The sequence below is a fragment of the Acinonyx jubatus genome, chromosome X (assembly GCF_027475565.1).
Source record: "Acinonyx jubatus isolate Ajub_Pintada_27869175 chromosome X, VMU_Ajub_asm_v1.0, whole genome shotgun sequence".
Classification (NCBI taxonomy): domain Eukaryota; kingdom Metazoa; phylum Chordata; class Mammalia; order Carnivora; family Felidae; genus Acinonyx; species Acinonyx jubatus.
In genome coordinates this window covers 62,720,277-62,748,031 of record NC_069389.1, presented here as the reverse complement: position 1 = coordinate 62,748,031, position 27,755 = coordinate 62,720,277, and positions in this window count along the sequence as shown.

Below are 27,755 nucleotides of genomic sequence, written 5' to 3'. Positions count from 1 at the left end.
TCCAGCTTTCTTTTGACTTCCAATACTATGATAGATAGTTCCAGAACTATGATAGATAGTTCTCCGTCCCCTCACTTTCAATATGAAGGTGTCCTCAGGTCTAAAATGAGTCTCTTGTAGACAGAAAATAGAACGTCTCATTTTTAATCCATTCTGATACCCTATGTCTTTTGTTTAGAGCATTTAGTTCATTTACATTGAGTGTTATTATTGAAATATATGGGTTTAGAGTCATTGTGATGGCTGCAGGTTTCATTCTTGCAGTGCTGTCTCTGATACTTTGTGGTCTTTGCAACATTTCACTCACAGAGTCCCCGTGAGGATCGCTTGTAGGGCTGGTTTAGTGGTGATGATTTCCTCCAGTTTTGTTTGGTTGGGAAAACCTTTATCTCTCCTTCTATTGTGAATGACAGACTTGCTGGCTAAAGGATTCTTTGTTGCATATTTTTTTCTGTTCATCATATTGAAGATTTCTTGCCATTCCTTTCTCACCTGCCAAGTTTCAGTATATAGGTCTGCTACTACCCTTATGTTTCTACCTTTGTATTTTAGGGCCCATTTATCCCTAGCTGCTTTCAGAATTCTCTCTTTATCCTTGTATTTTGCCAGTTTCACTATGATATGTCATGCAGAAGATCAATTAAAGTTACTTCTGAAGGGAGTTCTCTGTGCCTCTTGGATTTCCATGCCTTTTTCCTTCCTCAGACCAGGGAAGTTCTCAGCTATGATTTGTTCAAGTACACCTTCAGCCCCTTCCTCTCTCTCTTCTTCTGGAATTTCTATGATGTGGATATTGTTCCATTTGATTGCATCACTTAGTTCTCTAATTCTCCCCTCCTACTCCTGGATTTGTTTATCTCTCTTTTTCTGAGCTTCCTCTTTTTCCATAATTTTATCTTCTAATTCACCTATTCTCTCCTCTGCCTCTTCAATCAGTGCTATGGCCACCTCCATTTTATTTTCCACCTCATTTGTAGCATTTTTTATCTCCTCATGACTATTTTTAGTCCCTTGATCTCTGTAGCAAAAGATTCTCTGCTCTCCTGTATGTTTTTTTCAGGCCCAGGGATTAATTTTATGACTTTATTCTAAATTCTCTTCTAAATTTACTCTAAATTCTAAATTCTTTTTCTTTTATATTGCTTAAATCGTTTTTGACCAATTTGTTAGCTGTCCCTACTTCCTGGAGTTTCTTTCCAGGAGAATTCTTCTGTTTCATCATTTTTATTAGTCCCTGAGTTACCTCCAAACTGCAGGAACTTCCCCTGTACTGTCTGGAGTAACTTGTCTTGGTGGGCGTGGTCATAGTCAGATTTGATGTCTGCCCTCCAGCCCACCACTGGGGCCACAGTTAGACTGGTGTGTACCTTATCTTCCCCTCTCCCTGGGGCAGGACTCACTTTGGAGTGGTGTGGCCCCTGTCTGAGCTGCTTGCACACTGCCAGGTTTGTGGTGCTGCTTCCATGGGATCTAGCCAAGGACGTATTAGAGGGGTGTATCCACAAGGTGCACGGGGGGGAGGGGTAGGGTTAGCTTACTTTGCCATCGGTGGTCCTCTGCAGGAGGGGCCCTGCAGCACTGGATGGGAGGCAGGCCCATTTGAGGGATGGATCCACAGAAGCACAGTGTTGGGCATTTGTGTGGTGCAAGGAAGTTCTGTTACAGGAAGTGTGGTTCCCTTTGGAATTTTGGCCAGGGGATGGGAAAGGGAGATGGTGCTTTCCAGTGCCTTTTTTCTCCTGCCTAGCTCTGTCCTTCTTTGGCTCAACAACTCTCCCTCCCAGCATCCTCTCGCCCTTCCCGCTCTCTGAGAGCAGAACTCTTGAGTTTTAACATTCCAGATGTTAAATCCCACTGTTTTTCAGAACTCATGCAGTCTGGTCCCTCCACTTTTGCAAGCCAGACTTGAGGGTCTCTGCTTTGTCCAAAGGGCTGCCCTTCGACTTCCCTGGCTCCCTCCCACCAGTCCATATAGCACGCATTGCCTCTCCACCCTTCGTACCCTCTTCTGTGGGCCTCTTTTCTATGCTTGGCTCGGGAGAGTCTGTTCTACTAGTCTTCTGGTGGTTTTAAGGGTTATTTAGGCTGATATGTGTGGAATCTAACGGATCAGCAGGACAAGGTGAGCCCAGCGTCCTCCTCTGCTGCCATCTGTCTCCCTAGAATTCATCTTAAGTTTATTCTCTTACCAAATTTCAATTATGCAATACAGTGTTATCAACTATAGTCATCGCATTATGTACATTAGATTCTCAAACTTTATTCACGTTATAAGTGAAAGCTTGTAAACTTTTCATAATTTTAATGCCCTTCTTCCCCCTACCCCACCAACCACTTTTCCACTGTCTGTTTCTATGAGTTTGACTTTTTTATTTAAATTCCACAGAGAAGAGATACCATGCCATGTTTTCCTTTCTCTGGTCTATTTCACTGAGCACAATGCTTTCCAGTTTCCTCTATGTTGAGTCAACTGACAGGGTTTCCATCTTTTTAAAAACTGGACAATATTCCATTGTGTGCATATACCACATTTCTTTATCCATTCATCTATTGGAAGACATGTAGCTATCTTTTTTCCACTTGCATGGTCTCAATTTATTTTATTTTTTAAGTTTTTTAATTTAAATTAGTTTTTTAAACCAATTTTAAATGAAATTTGTCGCGACCGGCATGACAAACACCGAGGTCAGGGTCCTGAGGGTAGGGGAATGCAAGAAAAAAAGAGAGAAGAGAAAGTTTGGGAACAGGAGGGTCCCCTGGGCTGATGGCCCAAGTGACGGCTTTATTGTTGCTGTACACAATCTTTTATAACCAGACTCTTATGGGTTAGGTCATTTTAAGAATAAACAGGCTTCACCTGTTGCTGCCCACCAAAACATTTAGTTCTGTGTTTCTTGTACATTTTCTAGACGGGTCACAAGACCCTGTTGATAAGATTGCTAGCAAAACACAATTCCCATGTTTGTTTCTATCTGACTCAGGGTAGAAAAAGGGAGGTAGCATTACTGCCAACACCTGCAGACCACAGGCTTCAGGAATTAACTTTCTCAGCCTTGACAAGGCTTTCGTATGCCCTTGAAAGTGGGGGAATGGGAGGGGGAACCACCGGGTTGGCTTGAGTCAACAGAGAACGTTGCTCGACCCGGTCTCAGCCTGGCACCGGGGCCCGGCCCCCCACAGAAATTAAATCAAGTTTTTTTATATTAAATTAGCATACAGTGTAATCTTAGTTTCAGGTGTAGAATTTAGTGATTCATCACTTACATGGAACACCAAGAGCTCATCACAACAAATGCCCTCCTTTATAGCCATCACCTATTTCACCCATAACCCCAACCACCTCCCTTTTGGTAACCAACACTTTATACACTATAATGAACAGTCTATTTATTAATTTCCCTCTCTCTCTCCCTCTCCCTCCCTTTCTCTTTCTTCCTTCCTCACTTCTTTTGGTCCTTAAATTCCACATATAAGTAAAGTCACATGGCATCTGTCTTCCTCTGACTGACTTAGTACACTTAGCATTATTCTGTCTAGCTCCATCCATGTCATTGCAAATGTCAAGATATTCTTTTTATGGTTGATTAATATTCTATTCTACACACACACACACATACACACACACACACACACACACACACACACACACACACCATACACTCTTTATCCATTCACTAATTGATGGACATTTGGACTGCTTCCATATCTTGGCTATTGTAAGTAATGCTGCTATAAACATATGGATGCAAGTATCCCTTTGAATTAGTGATTTTGCATGTTTGGATTAGATACCCACAATATCATTTGCTGAATAATAAGGTAGATCTGTTTTTAACTTTTGAAGGAAACTGCAAACACTCCAAAAACTGGCACTGTTTTCCACAGGGGCTGCACCAGTTTGCATTGCCACCAAAAGTGGGAAAGAGTTTCTTTTTCTCCACATCCTCACCAACACTTGTTGTTTCCTGTGTTTTTCTTTTTTTATTTTAGCCATTCTGACATGTGTGAAGTGATATCTCATTGTAGTTGTGTTTTGAATTTCACTGATAATGACTGATGATGAGCATCTTCCCATGTGGCTCCTAGCCATTGGGATGACTTCTTTGGAGAAAGGTCTCTTTATGTCTTCTGCCTATTTTTAATAAGATTATTTCTACTTTAGGTGTTGAGTTATATAAGTTATTTATGTATTTCAGATACTAGCCCTTTATCAGATATGCCATTTGCAAATATATTCTCCCATTCCTTAACTTGCTTTTTAGTTTTGTTGATTGTTTCCTTCTCTGAGCAGAAGATTTTTATTTAGATGAAGTCCAAATAGTTTATTTTTTATTTTGTTTCCCTTGCCTCAAGAGACATATCTAGGGAAATCTTTCTATGACTAATGTCAAACAGGACACTGCCTGTGTTCTCTTCTAGAATTTTTATGGTTTCAGGACTTTACCATTTCTAATTTATTTTTGTTTTTGGTGCAAGAAAGTTGCTCAGTTACATTCTTTCGCATGTTGCTGTCCACTTTTCCCTACACCATTTGTTGAAGATAGTGACTTTTTTTTTAATATATGAAATTTATTGTCAAATTGGTTTCCGTACAACACCCAGTGCTCATCCCAAAAGGTGCCCTCCTCAATACCCATCACCCACCCTCCCCTCCCTCCCACCCCCCATCAACCCTCAGTTTGTTCTCAGTTTTTAACAGTCTCTTATGCTTTCGCTCTCTCCCACTCTAACCTCTTTTTTTATCCTTCCCTTACCCATGGGTTTCTGTTAAGTTTCTTAGGATCCACATAAGAGTGAAACCATATGGTATCTGTCTTTCTCTGTATGGCTTATTTCACTTAGCATCACACTCTCCAGTTCCATCCACGTTGCTACAAAAGGCCATATTTCATTCTTTCTCATTGCCACGTAGTATTCCATTGTATATATAAACCACAATTTCTTTATCCATTCATCAGTTGATGGACATTTAGGCTCTTTCCATAATTTGGCTGTTGTTGAGAGTGCTGCTATAAACATTGGGGTACAAGTGCCCCTATGCTTCAGCACTCTTATATCCCTTGGATAAATTCCTAGCAGTGCTATTGCTGGGTCATACGGTAAGTCTATTTTTAATTTTCTGAGGAACCTCCACACTGCTTTCCAGAGCTGCTGCACCAATTTGCATTCCCACCAACAATGCAAGAGGGTTCCCGTTTCTCCACATCCTCTCCAGCATCTATAGTCTCCTGATTTGTTCATTTTAGCCACTCTTACTGGTGTGAGGTGATACCTGAGTGTGGTTTTGATTTGTATTTCCCTGATAAGGAGCGACGTTGAACATCTTTTCATGTGCCTGTTGGCCATCCGGATGTCTTCTTTAGAGAAGTGTCTATTCATGTTTTCTGCCCATTTCTTCACTGGGTTATTTGTTTTTCAGGTGTGGAGATTTGTGAGCTCTTTATACATTTTGGATACTCGCCCTTTCTCCGATACATCATTTGCAAATATCTTTTCCCATTCCGTTGGTTGCCTTTTAGTTTTGTTGGTTGTTTCCTTTGCTGTGCAGAAGCTTTTGATCTTCATAAGGTCCCAGTAATTCACTTTTGCTTTTAATTCCCTTGCCTTTGGGGATGTGTCGAGTAAGAGATTGCTACGGCTGAGGTCAGAGAGGCCTTTTCCTGCTTTCTCCTCTAAGGTTTTGATGGTTTCCTGTCTCACATTCAGGTCCTTTATCCATTTTGAGTTCATTTTTGTGAATGGTGTGAGAAAGTGGTCTAGTTTCAACCTTCTGCATGTTGCTGTCCAGTTCTCCCAACACTATTTGTTAAAAAGACTGTCTTTTTTCCATTGGATGTTCTTTCCTGCTTTGTCAAAGATGAGTTGGCCATATGTTTGTGGGTCTAGTTCTGGGGTTTCTATTCTATTCCATTGGTCTATGTGTCTCTTTTTGTGCCAATACCACGCTGTCTTGATGATGACAGCTTCGTAGTAGAGGCTAAAGTCTGGGATTGTGATGCCTCCTGCTTTGGTCTTCTTCAAAATTACTTTGGCTATTCGGGGCCTTTTGTGGTTCCATATGAATTTTAGGATTGCTTGTTCTAGTTTCGAGAAGCATGCTGGTGCAATTTTGATTGGGATTGCATTGAATGTGTAGATAGCTTTGGGTAGTATTGACATTTTGACAATATTTATTCTTCCAATCCATGAGCAGGGAATGTCTTTCCATTTCTTTATATCTTCTTCAATTACCTTCATAAGCTTTCTATAGTTTTCAGCATACAGATCTTTTCCATCTTTGGTTAGATTTATTCCCAGGTATTTTATGATTCTTGGTGCGATTGTGATTGGGATCTGTTTTTTATTTGTATTTCTATTGCTTCATTGTTAGTGTATAAGAATGCAACTGATTTCTGTACATTGATTTTGTATCCTGCAACTTTGCTGAATTCATGTATCAGTTCTAGCAGACTTTTGGTGGAGTCTATCGGATTTTCCATGTATAATATCACGTCATCTGCAAAAAGCGAAAGCTTGACTTCATCTTTGCCAATTTTGATGCCTTTGATTTCCTTTTGTTGTCTGATTGCTGATGCTAGCACTTCCAGCACTATGTTAAACACCAGCGGTGAGAGTGGGCATCCCTGTCGTGTTCCTGATCTCAGGGAAAAAGCTCTCAGTTTTTCCCCGTTGAGGATGATGTTAGCTGTGGGCTTTTCATAAATGGCTTTTATGATCTTTAAGTATGTTCCTTCTATCTCGACTTTCTCAAGGGTTTTTATTAAGAAAGGGTGCTGGATTTTGTCAAAGGCCTTTTTTGCGTCAATTGACAGGATCATATGGCTCTTCTCTTTTTTTGATAATGTGATGTATCTCGTTGATTGATTTGCGAATGTTGAACCAGCCCTGCATCCAAGGAATGAATCCCACTTGATCATGGTGAATAATTCTTTTTATATGCCGTTGAATTCGATTTGCTAGTATCTTATTGAGAATTTTTGCATCCATATTCATCAGGGATATTGGCCTGTAGTTCTCTTTTTTTACTGGGTCTCTATCTGGTTTAGGAATCAAAGTAATACTGGCTTCATAGAATGAGTCTGGAAGTTTTCCTTCCCTTTCTATTTCTTGGAATAGCTTGAGAAGGATAGGTATTATCTCTGCTTTAAACGTCTGGTAGAACTCCCCTGGGAAGCCATCTGGTCCTGGACTCTTATTTGTTGGGAGATTTTTGATAACCGATTCAATTTCTTCGCTGGTTATGGGTCTGTTCAAACTTTCTATTTCCTCCTGATTGAGTTTTGGAAGAGTGTGGGTGTTTAGGAATTTGTCCCTTTCTTCCAGGTTGTCCAATTTGTTGGCATATAATTTTTCATAGTATTCCCTGATCATTGTTTGTATCTCTGAGGGATTGGTTGTAATAATTCCATTTTCATTCATGATTTTATCTATTTGGGTCATCTCCCTTTTCTTTTTGAGAAGCCTGGCTAGAGGTTTGTCAATTTTGTTTATTTTTTCAAAAAACCAACTCTTGGTTTTGTTGATCTGCTCTACAGTTTTTTTAGATTCTATATTGTTTATTTCTGCTCTGATCTTTATTATTTCTCTTCTTCTGCTGGGTTTAGGCTGCCTTTGCTCTTCTGTTTCTATTTCCTTTAGGTGTGCTGTTAGATTTTGTATTTGGGATCTTTTTTCCTTCTTGAGATAGGCCTGGATTGCAATGTATTTTCCGCTCAGGACTGCCTTCGCTGCCTCCCAAAGCGTTTGGATTGTTGTATTTTCATTTTTGTTTGTTTTCATATATTTTAAATTTCTTCTCTAATTGCCTGGTTTACCCACTCATTCGTTAGTAGGGTGTTCTTCAACCTCCATGCTTTTGGAGGTTTTCCAGACTTTTTCCTGTGGTTGATTTCAAGCTTCATAGCATTGTGGTCTGAAAGTATGCATGGCATAATTTCAATTCTTGTAAACTTATGAAGGGCTGTTTTGTGACCCAGTTGATGATCTCTCTTGGAGAATGTTCCATGTGCACTCGAGAAGAAAATATATTCTGTTGCTTTGGGATGCAGAGTTCTAAATATGTCTGTCAAGTCCATCTGATCCAGTGTCTCATTCAGGGCCCTTTTTTCTTTATTGACCGTGTGTCTAGATGATCTATCCATTTCTGTAAGTGGGGTGTTAAAGTCCCCTGCAATTACCACATTCTTATCAATAAGGTTGCTTATGTTTATGAGTAATTGTTTTATATATTTGGGGGCTCTGGTATTCGGCGCATAGACATTTATAATTGTTAGCTCTTCCTGATGGATAGACCCTGTAATTATTATATAATGCCCTTCTTCCTCTCTTGTTACAGCTTTTAATTTAAAGTCTAGTTTGTCTGATATAAGTACGGCTACTCCAGCTTTCTTTTGGCTTCTAGTAGCATGATAAATAGTTCTCCATCCCCTCACTCTCTTTCTAAAGGTGTCCTCAGGTCTAAAATGAATCTCTTGTAGACAGCAAATAGATGGGTCTTGTTTTTTTATCCATTCTGATACCCTTCGTCTTTTGGTTGGCGCATTTAATCCATTTATATTCAGTGTTATTATAGAAAGATACGGGTTTAGAGTCATTGTGATGTCTGTATGTTTTATGCTTGTAGCCATGTCTCTGGTACTTTGTCTCACAGGGTCCCCCTTAGGATCTCTTGTAGGGCTGGTTTAGTGGTGATGAATTCCTTCAGTTTTTGTTTGTTTGGGAAGACCTTTATCTCTCCTTCTATTCTAAATGACAGACTTGTTGGATAAAGGATTCTCAGCTGCATATTTTTTCTGTTTAGCACACTGAAGATATCGTGCCAATTCTTTCTGGCCTGCCAAGTTTCAAAAGAGGGATCAGTCACGAGTCTTATAGGTCTCCCTTTATATATGAGGGCACGTTTACCCCTTGCTGCTTTCAGAATTTTCTCTTTATCCTTGTATTTTGCCAGTTTCACTATGATATGTCATGCAGAAGGTCGATTCAAGTTACATCTGAAGGGAGTTCTCTGTGCCTCTTGGATTTCATTGCCTTTTTCCTTCCCCAGTTCAGGGAAGTTCTCAGCTATAATTTCTTCAAGTACCCCTTCAGCACATTTCCCTCTCTCTGCCTCCTCTGGGATACCAATTATGCGTATATTATTTCTTTTTAGTGTATCACTTAGTTCTCTAATTTTCCCCTCATACTCCTGGATTTTTTTATCTCTCTTTCTCTCAGCTTCCTCTTTTTCCATAATTTTATCTTCTAGTTCACCTATTCTCTCCTCTGCCTCTTCAATCCGAGCTGTCTTCATTTCCATTTTGTTTTGCATTTCGTTTAAAGCGCTTTTCAGCTCCTTGTGACTGTTCTTTAGTCCCTTGATCTCTGTAGCAAGAGATTCTCTGCTGTCCTCTATACTGTTTTCAAGCCCAGCGATTAATTTTATGACTATTATCCTAAATTCACTTTCTGTTATATTATTTAAATCCTTTTTGATCAGCTCATTAGCTGTTGTTATTTCCTGGAGATTCTTTTGAGGGGAATTCTTCCGTTTGGTCATTTTGGATAGTCCCTGGAGTGGTGAGGACCTGCAGGGCACTTCCCCTGTGCTGTGGTGTATAACTGGAGTTGGTGGGCGGGGCCGCAGTCAGTCCTGATGTCTGCCCCCAGCCCACAGCTGGGGCCACAGTCAGACTGGTGTGTGCCTTCTCTTCCCCTCTCCTAGGGGCGGGATTCACTGTGGGGTGGCGTGGCCCATCTGGGCTACTTGCACACTGCCAGGCTTGTGGTGCTGGGGATCTGGGGTATTAGCTGGGGTGGGTAGGCAAGGTGCATGGGGGCAGGAGGGGCAGGCTTAGCTCGCTTCTCCTTAGGTGATCCACTTCAGGAGGGGCCCTCTGGCAGCGGGAGGGAGTCAGATCCGCTGCCAGAGGTTTGGCTCTGCAGAAGCACAGAGTTGGGTGTTTGCGTGGAGTGAGCAAGTTCCCTGGCAGGAACTGGTTCTCTTTGGGATTTTGGCTGGGGGATGGGCGGGGGAGATGGCGCTGGCGAGCGCCTTTGTTCCCCACCAAACTGAGCTCTGTCGTTCTGGGGCTCAGCAGCTCTCCTTCCCTTTGTCGTCCAGCCTTCCCGCTTTCTGAGCAGAGCTGTTAACTTATGACCTCCCAGATGCTAAGTTGCGCTTCCTGTCGGAACACACTCTGTCTGTCCATCCCCTCCGTTTTTGCAAGCCAGACTCAGGGGCTCTGCTTGGCCGGCCAGCCGCCCCTCCACCCCGGCTCACTCCCGCCAGTCTGTGGAGCTCGCACTGCCTCCCCGCCCTTCCTACCCTCTTCCGTGGGCCTCTCGTCTGCGCTTGGCTCTGGAGACTCCGTTCTGCTAATCTTCTGGCGGTTGTTTGGGTTATTTAGGCAGGTGTAGGTGGAATCTAAGTGATCAGCAGGACGCGAGGTGAGCCCAGCGTCCTCCTATGCCGCCATCTTCTTCCCTGGTTGATAGTGACATTTTTAACATTGGATATTCTTTCCTGCTTTTTTGAAGATTAATTGACTGTATAGTTGTGGGTTAAATTTGGGTTTTGTTTTCTCTTTTGTTCCATTGATCTATGTGTCTATTTTTCTGCCAGTAGCATCTATTTTGATTGCTGCATCTTTGCAATATAACTTGAAATCCAGAATTGTGATGTCTTCAGATTTACTCTTCTTTTTCAAGATTGCTTAAGCTATGCAGGGTTTTGTAGTTCTAAACAAATTTTAGGATTGTTTGTTCTAGCTCTGTAAAGAATGGTGGTGGTGCTTTGATAGGATTGCATTAAATGTGTAGATAGATTTGGGTAGTATAGACACTTTATCAATATTTGTTCTTCCAATCCATGAGCATGGAATGTCTTTCTGTTTGTGCTATCTTGAATTTCTTTCATCAGTGTTTTCTAGTTTTCAGAGTACAAATCTTTCACTACTTTGGTTAGGTTTATTCCTAGGTATCTTACGGTTTTGATTTTTTTTTAAATTTCTCCTTCTACTGCTTCATTGTTGGTGTATAGAAATGCAACAGACTTCTATACATTGATTTTGTATTCTGTGATTTTTCTGGATTCATTTTTCAGTTCTAGCATTTTTTTTTTGGTGGAGTCTTTTAGGTTCTCTGTATGTACTATCGTGTCATCTGCACATAGTGAAATTTCTACTTTTTCATTACTAATTTGGTTGCTATTTATTTCTTTTTCTTGTATGATTGCTTTCATTAGGACTTCCAGTACTTTGTTGAATAAAAGTTATGAGAGTGGACATCCTTGTCTCGTTCCTGACCTTAGAAGAAAAGCGGAGAGTTTTTCCTGATTAAGGAAGATGATGCCTATGGGTTATTATAGATTTCATTTATTATATTGAGGTATGTTCCCTCTAAACATACTCTGCTGCTTTTTATCATCAATGGATATTGGAATTTATCAAATAATTTTTCTTTTTTTAAGTTTATTTATTTTGAGAGGGAGGAGGGGCATAGAGAGAAAGAGAGAGACACACACCCAGAAGGAGAACACCAAGCAGGCTCAGTGCTGAGAGTGCAGAGCCTGATGCAGGGCTCAAACTCAGGAACCATGAGACCATGACCTGAACTGAAATCAAGAGTTGGACACTTAATCAACGAAACAACCCAGGCACCCCACAAACTTTTTATGCATCTGTTTTAATGATCATATGGTTCTTATAATTTTTCTCATTGATATGATGTATCATATTGATTGATTTGTGAATATTAGACCACCCATGCAACCCAGGAATAAATCCAACTCGATTGTGGTGAATGATTATTTTTACTGTATTGTTGGATTCAATTTCCTAATATTTTGTCCAGAATTTTTGTTTCCTTGTTTATCAGGGATATTGGCTTATAGTTCTCTTTACTAGTGCAGTCTTTGTCTGGTTTTGATATCAGGGTAATGCTGGCCTCATAGAATGAATTTAAAAATTTCCTTCCTTTTCTATTATTGGAGTATTTTGAGAAAAATAGGCATTAACTCTTTTTTAATATTTGGTAAAATTTAACTATTATGCCATCTGGCCCTGAGCTTTGTTGGGAGTTTTTTTTTGTTGTTAATTTAGATTCAAGTTATTTCACATGTAGTGTGGCATTGGTTTCAGGAGTAGGATTTAGTAATTCATCACTTACATATAACACCCAGTGCTCACCACAATAAGTGCCCTCCTTAATGCCCATCACCCTTTAGCCCATCCCACCACCCGCCTTTCTTCCAGCAATCTTCAGTTTGTTATCTATATTTAAGAATATTTACTGTTTGCCTTCCTCTCTGTTTTTATTTTATTTTTTCTTCCTCTCCATTATGTTCATCTGTTTTCTTTATTAAATTCCATATATAAGTGAAATCATATATTTGTATTTCTCTGACTGACTTATTTCAGTTAGCCTAATAAATTCTAGTTCAGCCATGTTATGGCAAATGGCAAAATTTCATTCTTTTTGATTGCTGACTAATATTCCACTTTATATTAACCACATCTTCTTTGTCCATCCATCAGTTGTTGGATATTTGGGCTTGTTACATAATTTGGCTGTTGATAGTGCTTCTATAAACTTTGGGGTTCATGTGCCCCTTGGATCAACATTTTTGTATCTTTTATATATATATCTAGTAGTGCAATTGCTGGGTTTTCCTGTAGTTTCATTTTTAGTTTTTTGAGGAACCTCCATACTTTTTTCCAGAGTGGCACCCACCAACAGCACGAAAAGTTTCCTGTTCCTTTTCACCCTCGTCAACATCTCCTATTTACATGCTGTTAGAACAGAACTTGCTTGGGATCCTCTCTGTACCTCTCTCTCTGTCCCTCCTCTGTTCATTCTCTTTCAAAATAAATAAATAAACTTAAAACTATAAGAAGATAAAAAAGCCCACTCTCCCCACTTTTATTTAACATGGTATTGGAAGTCCCAGTCACAGCATTTAGACAAGAAAATAAAAAAATAAAGCTCATCCCAATTGGAAAAAAATAATTAAAACTGTCACTATTTGCAGACAAAATGATAATATATATTGAAAATGCTAAAGGCCCCATCAAAAAACTGTTAAAACTAAGAAATTAATTCAGTAAAATTGAAAGATGCTAAATTAATATGCAAAAATGTATTGTGTTTCTATACACTAACAACAAACCATCAAAAAGAGATATAAAGTAATTCAATTTATAATTGCATCCAAAAGAATAAAATACCTGAGAATAATTTAGCTATGGAGGTGAAAGACCTGTACACTGAAAAATATAAGACATTGATGAAATAAATTGAAGAAGGCACGAATAAATGGAAACACATTCCATGCTTATAAATAACAAAAATTAATACTGTTAAAATGTTCATACTACCCAAAGCAATCTACATATTCAAATGTAATCTGTATCAAAATTTCTATGGCATTTTTTTTCACAGAACTAGAGAAAATAATTCTAAAACTTGTATTGGCCTGAAAATGACCTCAAGTAGCCAAAATAATATTGAGAAAGAAGAACACATTCAGAAATATTGTGCTCCCTGATTTCAAATTTACAACCAAGCTATAGTAATCAAAATAGTACTCAAAACATATAAAGAAACACACAGATCTATGGAACAGAATAAAGAGTCCAGAAATAAACCCATACCTATATGGTCAATTAATTTACAATAATGAAAGTAAGGATATATAAGGGGGAAAGTACAGTATTTTAAATAAATGGTGTTGGGAATAATGTACAGCTACATGCAAAAGATCCAGTAATCTGACTTCTGGGTATCTACCAAAAAAATACAAAAACACTAATTCAAATGGATATATGCACCTGGACATTTATGGCAGCATTATCTACAATAGCCAAATTATGGAAAGAGCCCAATTGTCCATCAACTGATGAATGGGTAAAGAAGATGTGAGATACACACACACACTCACACCCACACACACACGTGCACACACACACACACACATATGCACACGAGGGAATATTATTCAGCCATTAAAAAGAGTAGAATCTTGCCATTTGCAATGACAAGTATTGAGGTAAAGAATATTATGCTAAGCGAAAGTCAGAGAAAGACAAATGCCATATGATTTCACTCATGTACACCTTAAGAAACAAAACAAACAAGCATAGGGAAGAGAAGAGAGAGAGAGGCAAACAAAGAAACAGACTCTGAACTATAGAGAACACACTGATGGCTACCAGAGGGGAGGTGTTTGGGCAGATGGGTTAAATAGGTAATGGGGATTAATGAGTGAACTTATGATGATCACCAGGTATTGTACATAAATATTGAATTACTAAATTGCACATCTGAAACTAATATTACACTGTATGTTAACTAACTGGAATTTATTTTATTTTATTTATTTTATTTTTTTAATGTTTATTTATTTTTGAGACAGAGAGAGACAGAGCATGAACAGGGGAGGGGCAGAGAGAGAGGGAGACACAGAATCTGAAACAGGCTCCAGGCTCTGAGCGGTCAGCACAGAGCCCAACGTGGGGCTCAAACTCACGGACCGTAAGATCATGACCTGAGCCAAAGTCGGACGCTTAACCAACCGAGCCACCCAGGCGCCCCTAACTAACTGGAATTTAAACAAAAACTTTAAAAATATGATGTAAAAATAAAAAATTCAATTTGAAAAAAACAAGAAAAAACAAAGGTATACATCCACCCCTATGTTTATAGCCATATTATTTACAATAGCCAAGATGTAGAAGCAGCCCATGTGTTCACCAATTGTTGAATGAATAAAGATTATATATATACACACACAATAGAATATTATTCAGCCACAAAAACAATGAAATCTTGCCATTTGCAACAACATGCATGGAGGTAGCGAGTATAATGTTGAGCATAAATCAGTTAGAGAAAGACAAATACCATGTGATTTCACTCAAATGTGGAATCTGAGAAACAAAACAAATGAGCAAAGAGGAAAAGAAAGAGAGAGAGAGAGAGAAATTAAGAAAGAAGCTCTTGATTATAGAGAACTGATGGTTAGCAGAGGGGGAGGTGTCTGGGGTGGTGGATTAATTACGTGATGAGGACTGAGAATGATATAGCTGTGGGTCTTTCTCATATATAGTTTTTTTTTAATTTTTATTAATTTTTTCTTTTAATTTTTTAATTATGAAATTTATTGTTAAATTGGTTTCCATACAACACCCAGTGCTCATCCCAACAGGTGCCCTCCTCAATGCCCACCACCCAAGTTTCCCCTCCCTCCCACCCCCATCAACCCTCAGTTTAGTGTCTTGGAGATGATTGTTTTGGTTTGAAACTTTAAGGTACTTGAATATTGAAAGCTCATCCTAGTTTTGGAAAAATAAAGAAAGAGGCCTTAACTGTAAAAAAATGCTAAAGGGAGAGGGGAAAAACCTCATATATTTGTGTTTATATGAACATAGAAAAATGTGTCCAAACAAAAGGATATTATTGATTACCTGATAGGGTCTGGTGAGAAACTGGTACACAAGGTAAGAAATGTGCTTCTTTTTAATACATTGTCAATTGGCTGACTTAGTCTATGAAATAAGTATTGCTTTTTCATTTAAAAACTCCTTACAAAAAGTGTAGCTATATGTGGTTTCCCTTGTAAGGTAAAAGCATTACCATAAATTAATATTTCTATAATTATTCTGAAAGCACTATGGAAAACTACTGACCAATAAATGTTATGAAAGTATATGTAAAATTTTCTTACAAAATACAAGCAAAATGAATTTAGCCATGTAGTAGAACAATTATATACCATGACCAAGTGGAATTTATTCTGGAAAGGTAAGGATAGTTCAACATACAGAGTTAAGTCATTGTAACCCAAAGCAATCTACAGATTTAGCACAATCTATCAAAATTACATTTTTTTGCACAAATAGTGTGAAAGATTGATATCCACATGCAAAATAATGAAGTTGGAAATTTGTCTTACACCATACGTAGAGATCAATTCAAAATGGATTAAAGAACTAAATGTATGACTCAAAATTCAAAAGATTCAAAGAAGCATGGGGGAAAGCTTCAGGAGGTTGTATTTCACAATAATTTTTTGGATATGACATGAAAAGCACAAGCAACACAAGCAAAAAATGGACAACTGGGATGACATCAAAATTAAAATTTCTATGACTTGAAGGATACAATCAACAGACTAAAAAGGTAAAGTATAGAATGGGGAAAATGTTTGTAAATTATTATTTATCTTATTAATGGCTAATATCCAGAAGATAGATATGTATATAACTCAAGTTCTTGCAAAGCAGCCACAAAGAAACAAATGCCTCAAGTAACATCAACAAAATGGTGGTGTAGAAGAACTTAGTTTTTGTTTCCCCACAAAGATCAACAATTAGGTATTAACAATCACAAACAGATCTGGAATCCATTTAAGAAAATTCAGCAACATAGTGGGACAAAAAACTGGAGGCTCCCCCTGGGTGGCTCAGTTGGTTAAGCAGCCAGCTTCAGCTCAGGTCATGATCTCGCAGTTTGTGAGTTCGAGCCCCAGATTCTGCTTCAGATTCTGTGTCTTCCTCTCTCTCTCTGCCCCTCCTCCACTTGCACTATCAAAATAAATAAATAGACATTTTTTTAAAAACTGGAGAATAACCACACAAAATGTGAAAGATAACAGCTTTATTTGCCTGCATCATGCGATTATCCAGACTGTTATTGTTCAGCACCAATTGGTAAGTCACCAGTTCTAGAAAAAGTTCCCTTCACTGAGTAAAAGAGAGCAGAGTGAGCACCAGATTCCCCAGCTTTTTCAGAGCACAACATGAAGAGCTCACATTGATTTCATCCCATCCAGAAACCAGCAAAGCCAACACATATAGAGACAGCTAGAAACAAAGAAGAAAAACAGGGTCTATAAGTATCAGCCATACAGCAGGAACAACCATTTCCCAAATGACCTGCTCTGCAGATGACCTCAGCAGATTTTACTACTGAAGAAACGAACAACCAGTAGCCACCACAGTCACCCTGCAGACTTCAATCGTGTCACCTCATAGGTATTCACATTCACAAAAGCCAGTTGCCTGAGTCCCTCCTGTCTTCTCTTCTCCCACTGCAGCTATGACTTGCAATAGCTACCAGCACAGGACTTTGCATCTGCTGCTTAGTCCCCTCCATATGTCCGCCTCCAAAGAACACTCAGGTCTAGCATCTCCAAATTTACACCCATACACCATCCTGACCTCAGTCACTGGCCTCTGCTGCCATGTGCCTGTGAGAAGACCATACAAACACAGAAGTGTACACCCACAGTCAGAGTTCCTTCAGCTGCTGTGGGCCTTGATCTGTCCTGTCTTGTCTCTTCTCACTGGCTTGTGCCTTAAGAATCACCTAAAGATAGCTCCTCCCACAGTTGTGCACCTGTATGTCCCTGGTTAGCTTCTGACACTTGCCTCCACTGCCAGCAAGACCCAGTAGCCACAAAAGAAAACATAGTGCACTCAAATGCTCTCAACCTTATCCTTAGCCCTTGCTACTTGCTTTGGACTCAACCAGTACACATGCGTCTGTAACTGACCCTTGTCACTGTACAAACACCTGAAAATGACCACCATAGCTGAGTGTGTGTACACCACTGGCTCCAGCCACCACTGCTTCCCACCATGGTCCTTAGCCACTGGACCTAGAGGTGCTGCTGAGGACAGTAACAGCTCTTATAGCAATTGCAGATCCCTGAGAGTGCTAGCCAAGTACCACACAGCTGCCAATGATGTAGAACCCAGAATCTTAAGAGAACATTACTCCCCACCTTGGACCCAGAGCTCTCACACACCTACACATTAGGTGCTCTGTACACTAGTCCTTGGGTCACAGCATGCTCACAGCATGAAGGCACAATATGCCTTCACCTGTAGATAAAGGCCTTTCTTACCAAAGCCAGTCCATAAAGGCTGGGGATAAGTGACTGCTTCTTCAAATGCATAAACACCTAGGTAGGGCTACAGAGATTATGAAAAATAAGGGAAACGTGACACTACTAAAGGAAGACAGTAAATTTCCAATAACTTCACCTAAAGATCGGGAGATCCATGAATTGTTAAATAATTCAAAATAATTGTTCTAAAGACGTTCAGGGAGGATGTTAGGGTGATCTAGCTGTGACATCTTTCACCCCACTGATTGCCAGGATTAATTGGCTAATCTGCCTGGCTAGGCAGGTGTTGCCTTCCTCTCTCACTATTCAATGTGTATCCCCCGTGAAGCTGTGTACCTGGTCAAATAGAACGACTTTCCCCAATGAAGGAGGACTGTTCTTTCATCAAAAGTATACAAGTAGCTACTACCCCCTGCTAAGACCTCTCAAACAGCTCTCAAGGTCCATTTTCAGGAGAATGTAGCATAGTAAAGCTTCCAAGACTCCAGACACATCCAAATGGGGCACTGCATGTGGCAGTCTGCCTTTCTTTCATTTTTTTTTTCCAAAAAATAAAGATGCTCAGAGAGCTACAACACAGCACAGGTAAACAATTTAACAAAAAAACCAAGAAAACAATATGAGAACAAAGTGAAAATTATAACAAAGAGATAGAAAATATGAATAAGAAATAAACAGAATTTTGGATGTAAAGAATAAAATGACTTAACTAAAGAATTCAATAGAAAGCTTCAACAGAGCACTTAACCAAAAAGAAACAGAAAAATCTTTAAGCTCAAAGATAGATGAATTGAAACCATTGAATCAAAAAAGCCAAAAGAAAAAAAAATATGAAAAGAAATAAATCCATTGGGACTTAGGGAATACTTTAAACAGAAACAATGTACAAATCATTTCAGCCCCAGAAGAAGAAGGGAGGGAGAAAAGGGTTGAAAATTTATTTAAAGAAATAATATCTGAAAATTTCCCAAACCTAGGATGAGATTTCAATATTCAAGTACCTTAAAGTTTCAAACCAAAACAATCATCTCCAACACACTTTATAATAAAACTATATATGAGAAAGACCCACAGCTGTATCATTCTCAATGGGTAAAAACTGAGAACCTTTCTCTATGATCAAGAAAAAGACAAAGATGTCCACTCCCAACATTATTATTTAGCATAGTACTGGAAGCATTAGCCTCAGCACTCAGACAACAAAAAGAAATAAAGGGCATACAAATCAGCATAGAAGAGGATTAACTTGCACTATTTTCAGATGACATGATATTCTATTTAGAAAACCCAAAACACTCCACCAAAAACTTGCTAGACTAATGCATAAATTCTTCAAAGTCACAGGAAATAAAATCAACATGCAGAAGTATGTTGCATTTCTATGTACCATTAACAAAGCAGCAGAAAAAGAAATTAAGGAATCAATCCCATTTGCAATTGCACCGAAAACAATAACGAGGAATATAAACCTAACTAAAGAGCTAAAAGATCTGTGCTCTGAAAACTAAGACATTTATGAAAAAAACTGAAAAGGACACAAAGAAATAGAAAAGCATTCCATGCTCATGGGTTGGAAGAATGATCATTGTTAAAACGTCTATATTACCCCAAACAATCTACACATTTAATGAAAACCCTATCAAAATACCACCAGCATTTTCACAGAACAAAAACAAACAATCCTAAAATTTGTATGGAACCACAACAGACCCTGAATAACCAAAGCAATCATTAAAAAGAAAAACAAAATTGGAGGTATCATGATTCTGGATTTCAAGCTGTATTACAAAGCTGTAGTGATCAAGACAGTATGGTACTGGCACAAAAACAGACAGATAAATGGATCAGAATAGGAAACCCAGAAATGGACCCACAACTATATGGTGAACTAATCTTCAACATGGCAGGAAAAGGTATCCCATGGAAAAAAAGACCGTCTCTTCAACAAATGGTGTTGGGAAAACTAGATGGTGACATGCAGAAGAAAGTGAAACTGGATAATTTTCTTACAGCATGCACAAAAAATAAATTCAAACGGATGAGACTCCTAAATATGAGACAGGAAACCACCTAAATTCTACAGAGGAACATCGGAAGCAACCTCTCTGACCTGGGTCATAGCAACTTCTTTTTTTTTTAATGTTTATTTGTTGTTGAGAGACAGAGCATGAGCAGGGGAAGGGCAGAGAGAGAGGGGGCACAGAATCTGAAGCAGGCTCCAGGCTCTGGGTTGTCAGTGTAGGGCAAGATGCAGAGCTCAAACTCACAAACCACGAGATCATGACCTGAGCCTAAGTCAGAAGCTTAACCGCCTGAGCCACCCAGATACCCCATAGAAACATCTTACTAGTCACATCACTAAAGGCAAGGGAAACAAAAGCAAACATAAACTATTGGGACTTTATCAAGATAAAATGTTTCTGCATAGTAAAGGAAACAATCAACAAAACTAAAAGGCAACCAATGGAATGGGAGAAGATATTTGGAAAAGACATATCTGATAAATGATTAGTAACCAAAATCTATAAAGACCCTATCAAACTCAACACCCCCAAAAATAAATAATCCAGTTAAGAAATGGGCAGAAGACATGAATAGACACTTTTCCAAAGAAGACATCCAGATGACCAACAGACACATGAAAAGATGCTCACCATCCCTCATCATTAGGGAAACACAAATCAAAACTACAATGAGATACTACCTCACACCTGTCAGAATAATTAAAATTAACACAGGAAACAACATTTGTTGGTGATAATGTGGAGAAAGGGGAGCCTTCTTACATTGTTGGTGGGAATGCAGACTGGCGCAACCACTCTGGAGAACAGTATCGAAGTTTCTCAAAAAACTAAAAATAGAACTACCCAATGATCTAGCAATTGCGCTATTAAATATTTATGTATAGGCTACAAAAATACTGATTCAAAGGGGCACTTGCACCCCACTGTTTATAGCAGAGCTATCAACAATAGCCAAACTAGGGAAAGAGTTCAAATATCCATCAACTGATGAATGGACAAAGAAGATGTGGTATATACATACAATGAAATATTACTCAGCCATCAAAAATAATGAAATCTCGGGGTGCCCGGGTGGCGCAGTCGGTTAAGCGTCCAACTTCAGCCAGGTCACGATCTTGCGGTCTGTGAGTTTGAGCCCCGCGTCGGGCTCTGGGCTGATGGCTTGGAGCCTGGAGCCTGTTTCCGATTCTGTGTCTCCCTCTCTCTCTGCCCCTCGCCCGTTCATGCTCTGTCTCTCTCTGTCCCAAAAATAAAATAAAAACGTTGAAAAAAAATTAAAAAAAAAATAATGAAATCTCGCCATCTGCAGCAACTTGGATGGAGCTAGAATGTATTATGCTACAGATTATGGAAAGACCCTAAATGTCCATCAACTGATGAATGGATAAAGAAATTGTGGTTTATACACACAATGGAATACTACGTGGCAATGAGAAAGAATGAAATCTGGCCTTTTGTAGCAACGTGGATGGAACTGGAGAGTGTGATGCTAAGTGAAATAAGTCGTACAGAGAAAGACAGATACCATATATTTTCACTCTTATGTGGATCCTGAGAAACTTAACAGAAGTCCATGCGGAAGGGGAAGAAAATAAAAAAAGAGGTTAGAGAGGGAGAGAGCCAAAGCATAAGAGACTCTTAAGAACTGAGAACAAACTGAGGGTTGATGGGGGATGGGAGGGAGCGGAGGGCGGATGATGGGTATTCAGGAGGGCACCTTTTGGAATGAGAACTGGGTGTTGTATGGAAACCAATTTGACAATAAATTTCATATTTTAAAAAGTTTAAAATAAATAAATAAATAGAAAAGAATGTATTATGCTAAGCGAAATAGTTCAATCAAATAAAGACAAATATCATATGATTTCACTCACAAGTGGAATTTAAGAAACAAAACAGATGAATATATGAAAAGGGGAAAAAAGAGAAGAGACAGAAAGAAACCACAAGAGAATCTTAATGATAGAGAACAAACTAACGTTTTATGGAGGGAGATGGTGGAAGATGGGCTAGATGGATGATGAGTATTAAAAAGGAAACTTGTGATGACCACTGGGTGTTATATGTAAGTAATGAATCACTGAATCCTGGTCCTGAAACCAATATTGCACTGTATGTTAACTAAAATTTAAATTATATGTGAACAAATAAAGAATTTTAAAAGCAGCAAAAAAATTATCTTATACAAGGGAACCCTCATAAAGCTGTTATTGAATTTTTCAGCAGAAACCTTGCAGGCCAGGACAGAGTAGAATGACATATTCAAAGTGCAGTTAGAAACGAATAAAAACCCTAAGAAATCTTGTCCTTCAAAAAGGAAAGCTATAAAATAAAGATTTTCCCAAACAAACAAAAGCTGAACCACCACTGGTCTGGCTCACCACTAGGTCTGCCTCATAAGAATGATGTAAGGAGTTTTTCAAGTTGAAATAAAATAATGCTAATTAGTAACATGAAATCATGTGAAAACATGCAAAACATTGTTACAAGTAAGAATACAGTCAGTTTCAGCATATTCTAATACTGCAATCCAGTGGGGTGTCACCCAGGCAACTCAAATATACAAGTTAAAGGAAAAAGCAGTAAAAATAACCATTCCTAACATAATTTGTTAATGGATGCACAATATAAAAACTTTGACAGTAAAATGTGAGGGGGAGAAAATATTTGTGTACCATGTATCTGATAATCCATTAATATCCAGAATATATAAAGAACTCCTACAACTCAACAACTAAACAATCTAATTAAAAATGGGCAAAGAACTTTCATAAACACATCTCCAAAGAAGATATACAAATTTCCTGTTAGCATATAAAAGATGCTTAACATCTCTAATCACTAGGGAAATGCAAATCCAAACCGCAATAAGACACCACATTAGATACATTAAAATTACTTCTATCAAAAAAAAAAAAAAAAAGACAATGACGTGTTGGCAAGGATGTGGACAAATTGGAACTATTGTGAATTGCTGATGGGAATATAAAATGGTGTAACTACTGTGGAAAACAGTATTGTTATTCCTTAAAAAATTAAAAATAGAATTACCATATGATCCAGCAATTCCTCTTCTAGGTATGTATCCAAAAGAACTTAAATAAGGAGTTTGAACAGATATTCATGCAGCAATGTTCACAGTAGAATTATTTACAATAGCCAAAGGAAGAAGCAACCCTTTTGTCAAAGTATGCATGAGGAAATATTATGCTTATATGTATATGGAAATATTAAGCAGACATTAAAGGGAAAATATTGTATGATTCCATTTAAAAGAAAACTTAGACAAATTTATAAAGAGTAGAATAGTGTCAGGGACCGGCAGAAAGAAGAATGGGGATTTACTATTTAATGGGATGAGATGGATAGTGGTAATGGTTGCACAACAATATGAATGTACTTAACCCTATTGGACCATATACTTTACAATGATTAAAATGTTAACTTTTATGTTATGTGTTATCTTGTGTGTTATTTTATCAAAATCAAAATAGGTATAAATATTTTCAAACATCTGTTTGACAGATATTTACAAATAACCTATATTATTCTAGACACTATACTAGGTAGGTCATTGATCATAATGATAAGTGGTATGAGTGTACAACTTGGGTTCCAAATAAGTTTCTACCAGTAATCAATTCTGAAATTTGGGAAATAATTTCTCCTCTATGGGCTTCAGTTTCTTATCTATAAAATAAAGGAGTTTAATAAACTGAAACCTTAATTTACATTAGAATCACTTAACATACTTGGTAATATGATCATTACTTGGCCTCACTCAAGAGATTATGTTCATTGATTTGAGAAAAAGATCTTTAATATGAATTTTAAACAAGTACTACCCAATGATTATAGTGAAGGTAGTCTGTAGGCCACATTTCAAAAAATACCAGAATACCTCAGAAGTTTTTAGCACTAAAATTATATGAATCTCATATGAATCAATTTCATCCACTCCTCACAGTTCCTGAAATTTTCCCGTTAACCATTTTTATTCCTTAGAGTACTATCTCTAGTTTGCACCCTGTTAACACCATTAACATATTCATATTCATTAGCATGGATTACTCCATTAGATTAAATGAACTTTCAAACTTGGCACTGAAATACTGAGGCAGCTCAAGGGGCATATGGCAAGTCTATGGATAAAAAAAGGCAATGTTTATCTGGGGAAACATAAAATAACAGGAAAGATGGGAAGGCCTAGTTTATAAGAAAAAAAATGATTTACTAGGTCTTTTCCCCCTCCATCTGGTCTGGGTTAATTAGCTATAAAAGGTTATTGAAAACTTAACATATTTGATGTTTTCCACCTAAATAACTGAAAAAAAAAACTATGACTAACAACTAAAGACAGAATATGTTGTAAGGGCAGAGCTGAGATTTAGGGATCTGGAAGTTGGAATATCTGGAAGACAATGCTTCCAATCTACTTCTCAGAACAATGAGATCTGTCATAGACTCTGGGTCTAAAGTTCTCTCTTGTTCAGCAAGAAAGCTGATTAAAATGCGAGAGATGGGTAATGTCCGGGAAAAGACAAGAGCCCCCAAATAAGGGTCCTTGCTCCATATTTATTAAGATCAGAATGCTTTCAAATGTGATGGATGTGCACAAAGAGACAATGAATATGTCAACATTAACTCATGGGCATGAGGAAAAGCGGTTTTGAAGATATACAGTGTTTGAGGTTTGGGTTAATATAAAACAAAATCCTGGCACCAGGTAGATGGGCACATGGTTGTTACTGGCAGACAGGAGGTGCTGTGTCTATCTTAGCTGGCCTATGGGATAAGACAGATAAAGCATGTAACCTCAGGGTTAACAAGACACCTTTCTTTTGCTAATCAACTCCGCTCTTGGCAGCTTCACCCACAGCTGTTTATACCCTATTTACCTGTTTAATTAATTTTGTCCTTCCTTCCTGTGAAAGCAGCTTTATGCTATAGTACTAAATTGGGGGGGGGGCGTTTTTGCCCTGAATAACTAATCTTGCTTATCTCATATACCTTTGTATTGGGGCCTTTGCCCCGCTCCCTCTCTGTTCTGGGACCTTCCCCCCTACTCTATTCTGGGGGCCTTTGCCCCTCTACTTTATTCTGGGGGACGTCCCCCCCTACTCTTTCCTTGTTTATATATTCTTGTTTACCCAAATTGGATGCAATCATCCTAAGGCTTTGTAATTCTTTATAACTTGTGAACCCATCAGTGCAGGCTCAGGGAATTCCTAAGCTTATTCCCCAGAGACATCCACTGAAAGATTACTGTGAAATTTTCAGAGAGGGAAATTGCCTTTGATGAGCAAGATAAGCCAAGAAAACAAAACAGCTCTTATTTAGATATGCAATTATTAATCTTATTTAGCTGGAAAAAGAGTTAACACTCTTCATAGTTTTGACACGCCTTTTTTTTAAATGTTTATTAACTTTTGAGAGAGACAGACTGAGTGTGAGCAGTGGTGGGGCAGAGAGAAAGGGAGATGCAGAATCCGAAGCAGGCTTCAGCCTCCAAGCTGCCAGAATAGAGCCCGATTTGAGGCTCAAACTCACAAACTGTGAGATCATGACCTGAACTGAAGTCGGACGCTTAACCGACTGAGCCACCAAGGCAACCAAGGTTTTGTTTTTGTTTTTGTTTTTGTTTTTAATTTATTGTAAAATTAGCTAACATACAGTGTGTACAGTATGCTTTTGGTTTTGGGGGTAGATTCCTGTGATTTATCGCTTGCATACAACACCCGGTGCTCATCCCAACATGTGTTCTCCTCAATGCCCATCACCCTTTTCTCCCCTTCCCCACCCCCCCCATCAACACTCAGTTTGTTCTCCCCATTCAAGGGTCTCTTATGCTTTGCCTCCCTCTCTGAAACTGTTCCTCTTCCTTACCTCATGGTCCTGCATTAAGTTTCTCAAGTTTCACATATAAGTGAAAATATAGGATATCTTCTTTCTTTGACTAATTTCACTTAGCATAATACCTTTCAGTTATATCCATGTTGTTGCAAATGGCAGGACTTTATTCTCTCTCATTGCCAAGTAGTATCCCATTGTATATAAAAACCACATCTTCTTTATCCATTCATCAGTTGATGGACATTTGAGCTGTTTCCATAATTTGGCTATTGTTGAAACTCTGCTATAAACATTGGGGTACATGTGCCCCCATGAATCAGCACTACTGTATCTTTTGGATAAATTCCTAGTAGTGCAATTGCAATTCTACTTTTAATTTTTTGAGGGCCCTCCACACTATTTTCCAGAGTGTCTACACCAGTTTGCATTCCCACCAAAAGTGCAAGAGAGTTCCCCTTTCTCCACATCCTCACCAGCATCTGTCGTTTCCTGAGTTGTTAATTTCAGCCACTCTGACTGGTGTGATGTGGTATCTCAGTGTGGCTTGGACTCGTATTTCCCTGATTATGATTGACGTTGAGCTTATTTTCATGTGTTTGTTGGCCATATGGAAAAGTGGAATGTCTTCTTTAGAAAAGTGTCTATCCATGTCTTCTACTCGTATCTTCACTGGATTATTTGTTTTTGGGTGGTGAGTTTGGTAAGTTCTTTATATATTTTGTATATTAACCCTTTATCTGATATGTTACTTGCAAATATCTTCTCCCATTCCGTCAGTTGCCTTTTAGTTTTGTTGATTGTTTCCTTTTCAGTGCAGAAGCTTTTTATCTTGATGAGGTCCCAATAGTTCATTTTTGCTTTTATTTCCCTTGCCTTCTGAGACCTGTCAAGTAAGAAGTTGCTGCGACCAGTGTCAAAGAGGTTTCTGCCTGTTTTCTCCTGTAGGATTTTGATGGTTTCATTTTTCACAGTTAGGTCTTTCATCATTTTTGAGTTTATTTTTGTGTATGGTGTAAGAAAGTCTTCAAGTTTAATTCTTCTACATGCTGCTGTCCAGTTCTTCCAAAACCATTTGCTAAAGAGACTCTCTTTCTTTTCCGTTGAATACTCATTCCTGTGTTGTCAAAGAGTAGTTAGCCATACATTTGTGGGTCCAATTCTGGGTTCTCTATTCTATTCCATTTGTCTATGTGTCTGATCTTGTACCAGTACCATACTGTCTTGATGATTACAGCTTTGTAGTAGAGGCTAACATTCGGGATTGTGATGCCTCCTGCTTTGGTTTTCTTTTTCAACATAACATTGGCTATTTGGGGTCTTTTTTGGTTCCATACACATTTTAGGCTTGTTTGTTCTAGCTTTGAGAAGAATGCTGATGCAATTTTGAGTGGAATCGCATTGAATGAGTAGATTATTTGGGTAATATTGACATTTTAACAATATTTATTCTTCCAAAACATGAGCATGGAATGTTTTTCCCTTTTTTTGTGTCTTCTTCAATTTCCTTCACAAGTTTTCTATAGTTCTCAGCACACAGATCTTTCAAATATTTGGTTAGGTTTATTCCTAGGTATTTTATGGTTCTTGGTGCAATTGCAAATGGGATCAATTTCCTGATATCTCTTTCTGTTGCTTCATTATTGGTGTATAGAAATGCAACTGATTTTTGTACATTGATTTTGTATCCTGAAGCATTGCTGAATTCATGTATCAGTTCTAGCAGCTTTTTGGTGGGGACTTTCAGGTTTTCCATGTAGAGTATCATGTCGTCTGTGAAAAGTGAAAGTTTCACTTATTCTTTGTCAATTTGGATGCCTTTTATTTAATTTGGTTGTCTTATTACTCAGGCTAGGACTTCCAACACTATGTTAAACAACAGTGGTAAGAATGGACATCCCTGCCATGTTCCTGATCTCAGGGGGAAAGCTCTCAGATTTTCGTCATTGGAGATAGTATTAGCTGTGGGCTATTCATATATGGCTCTTATG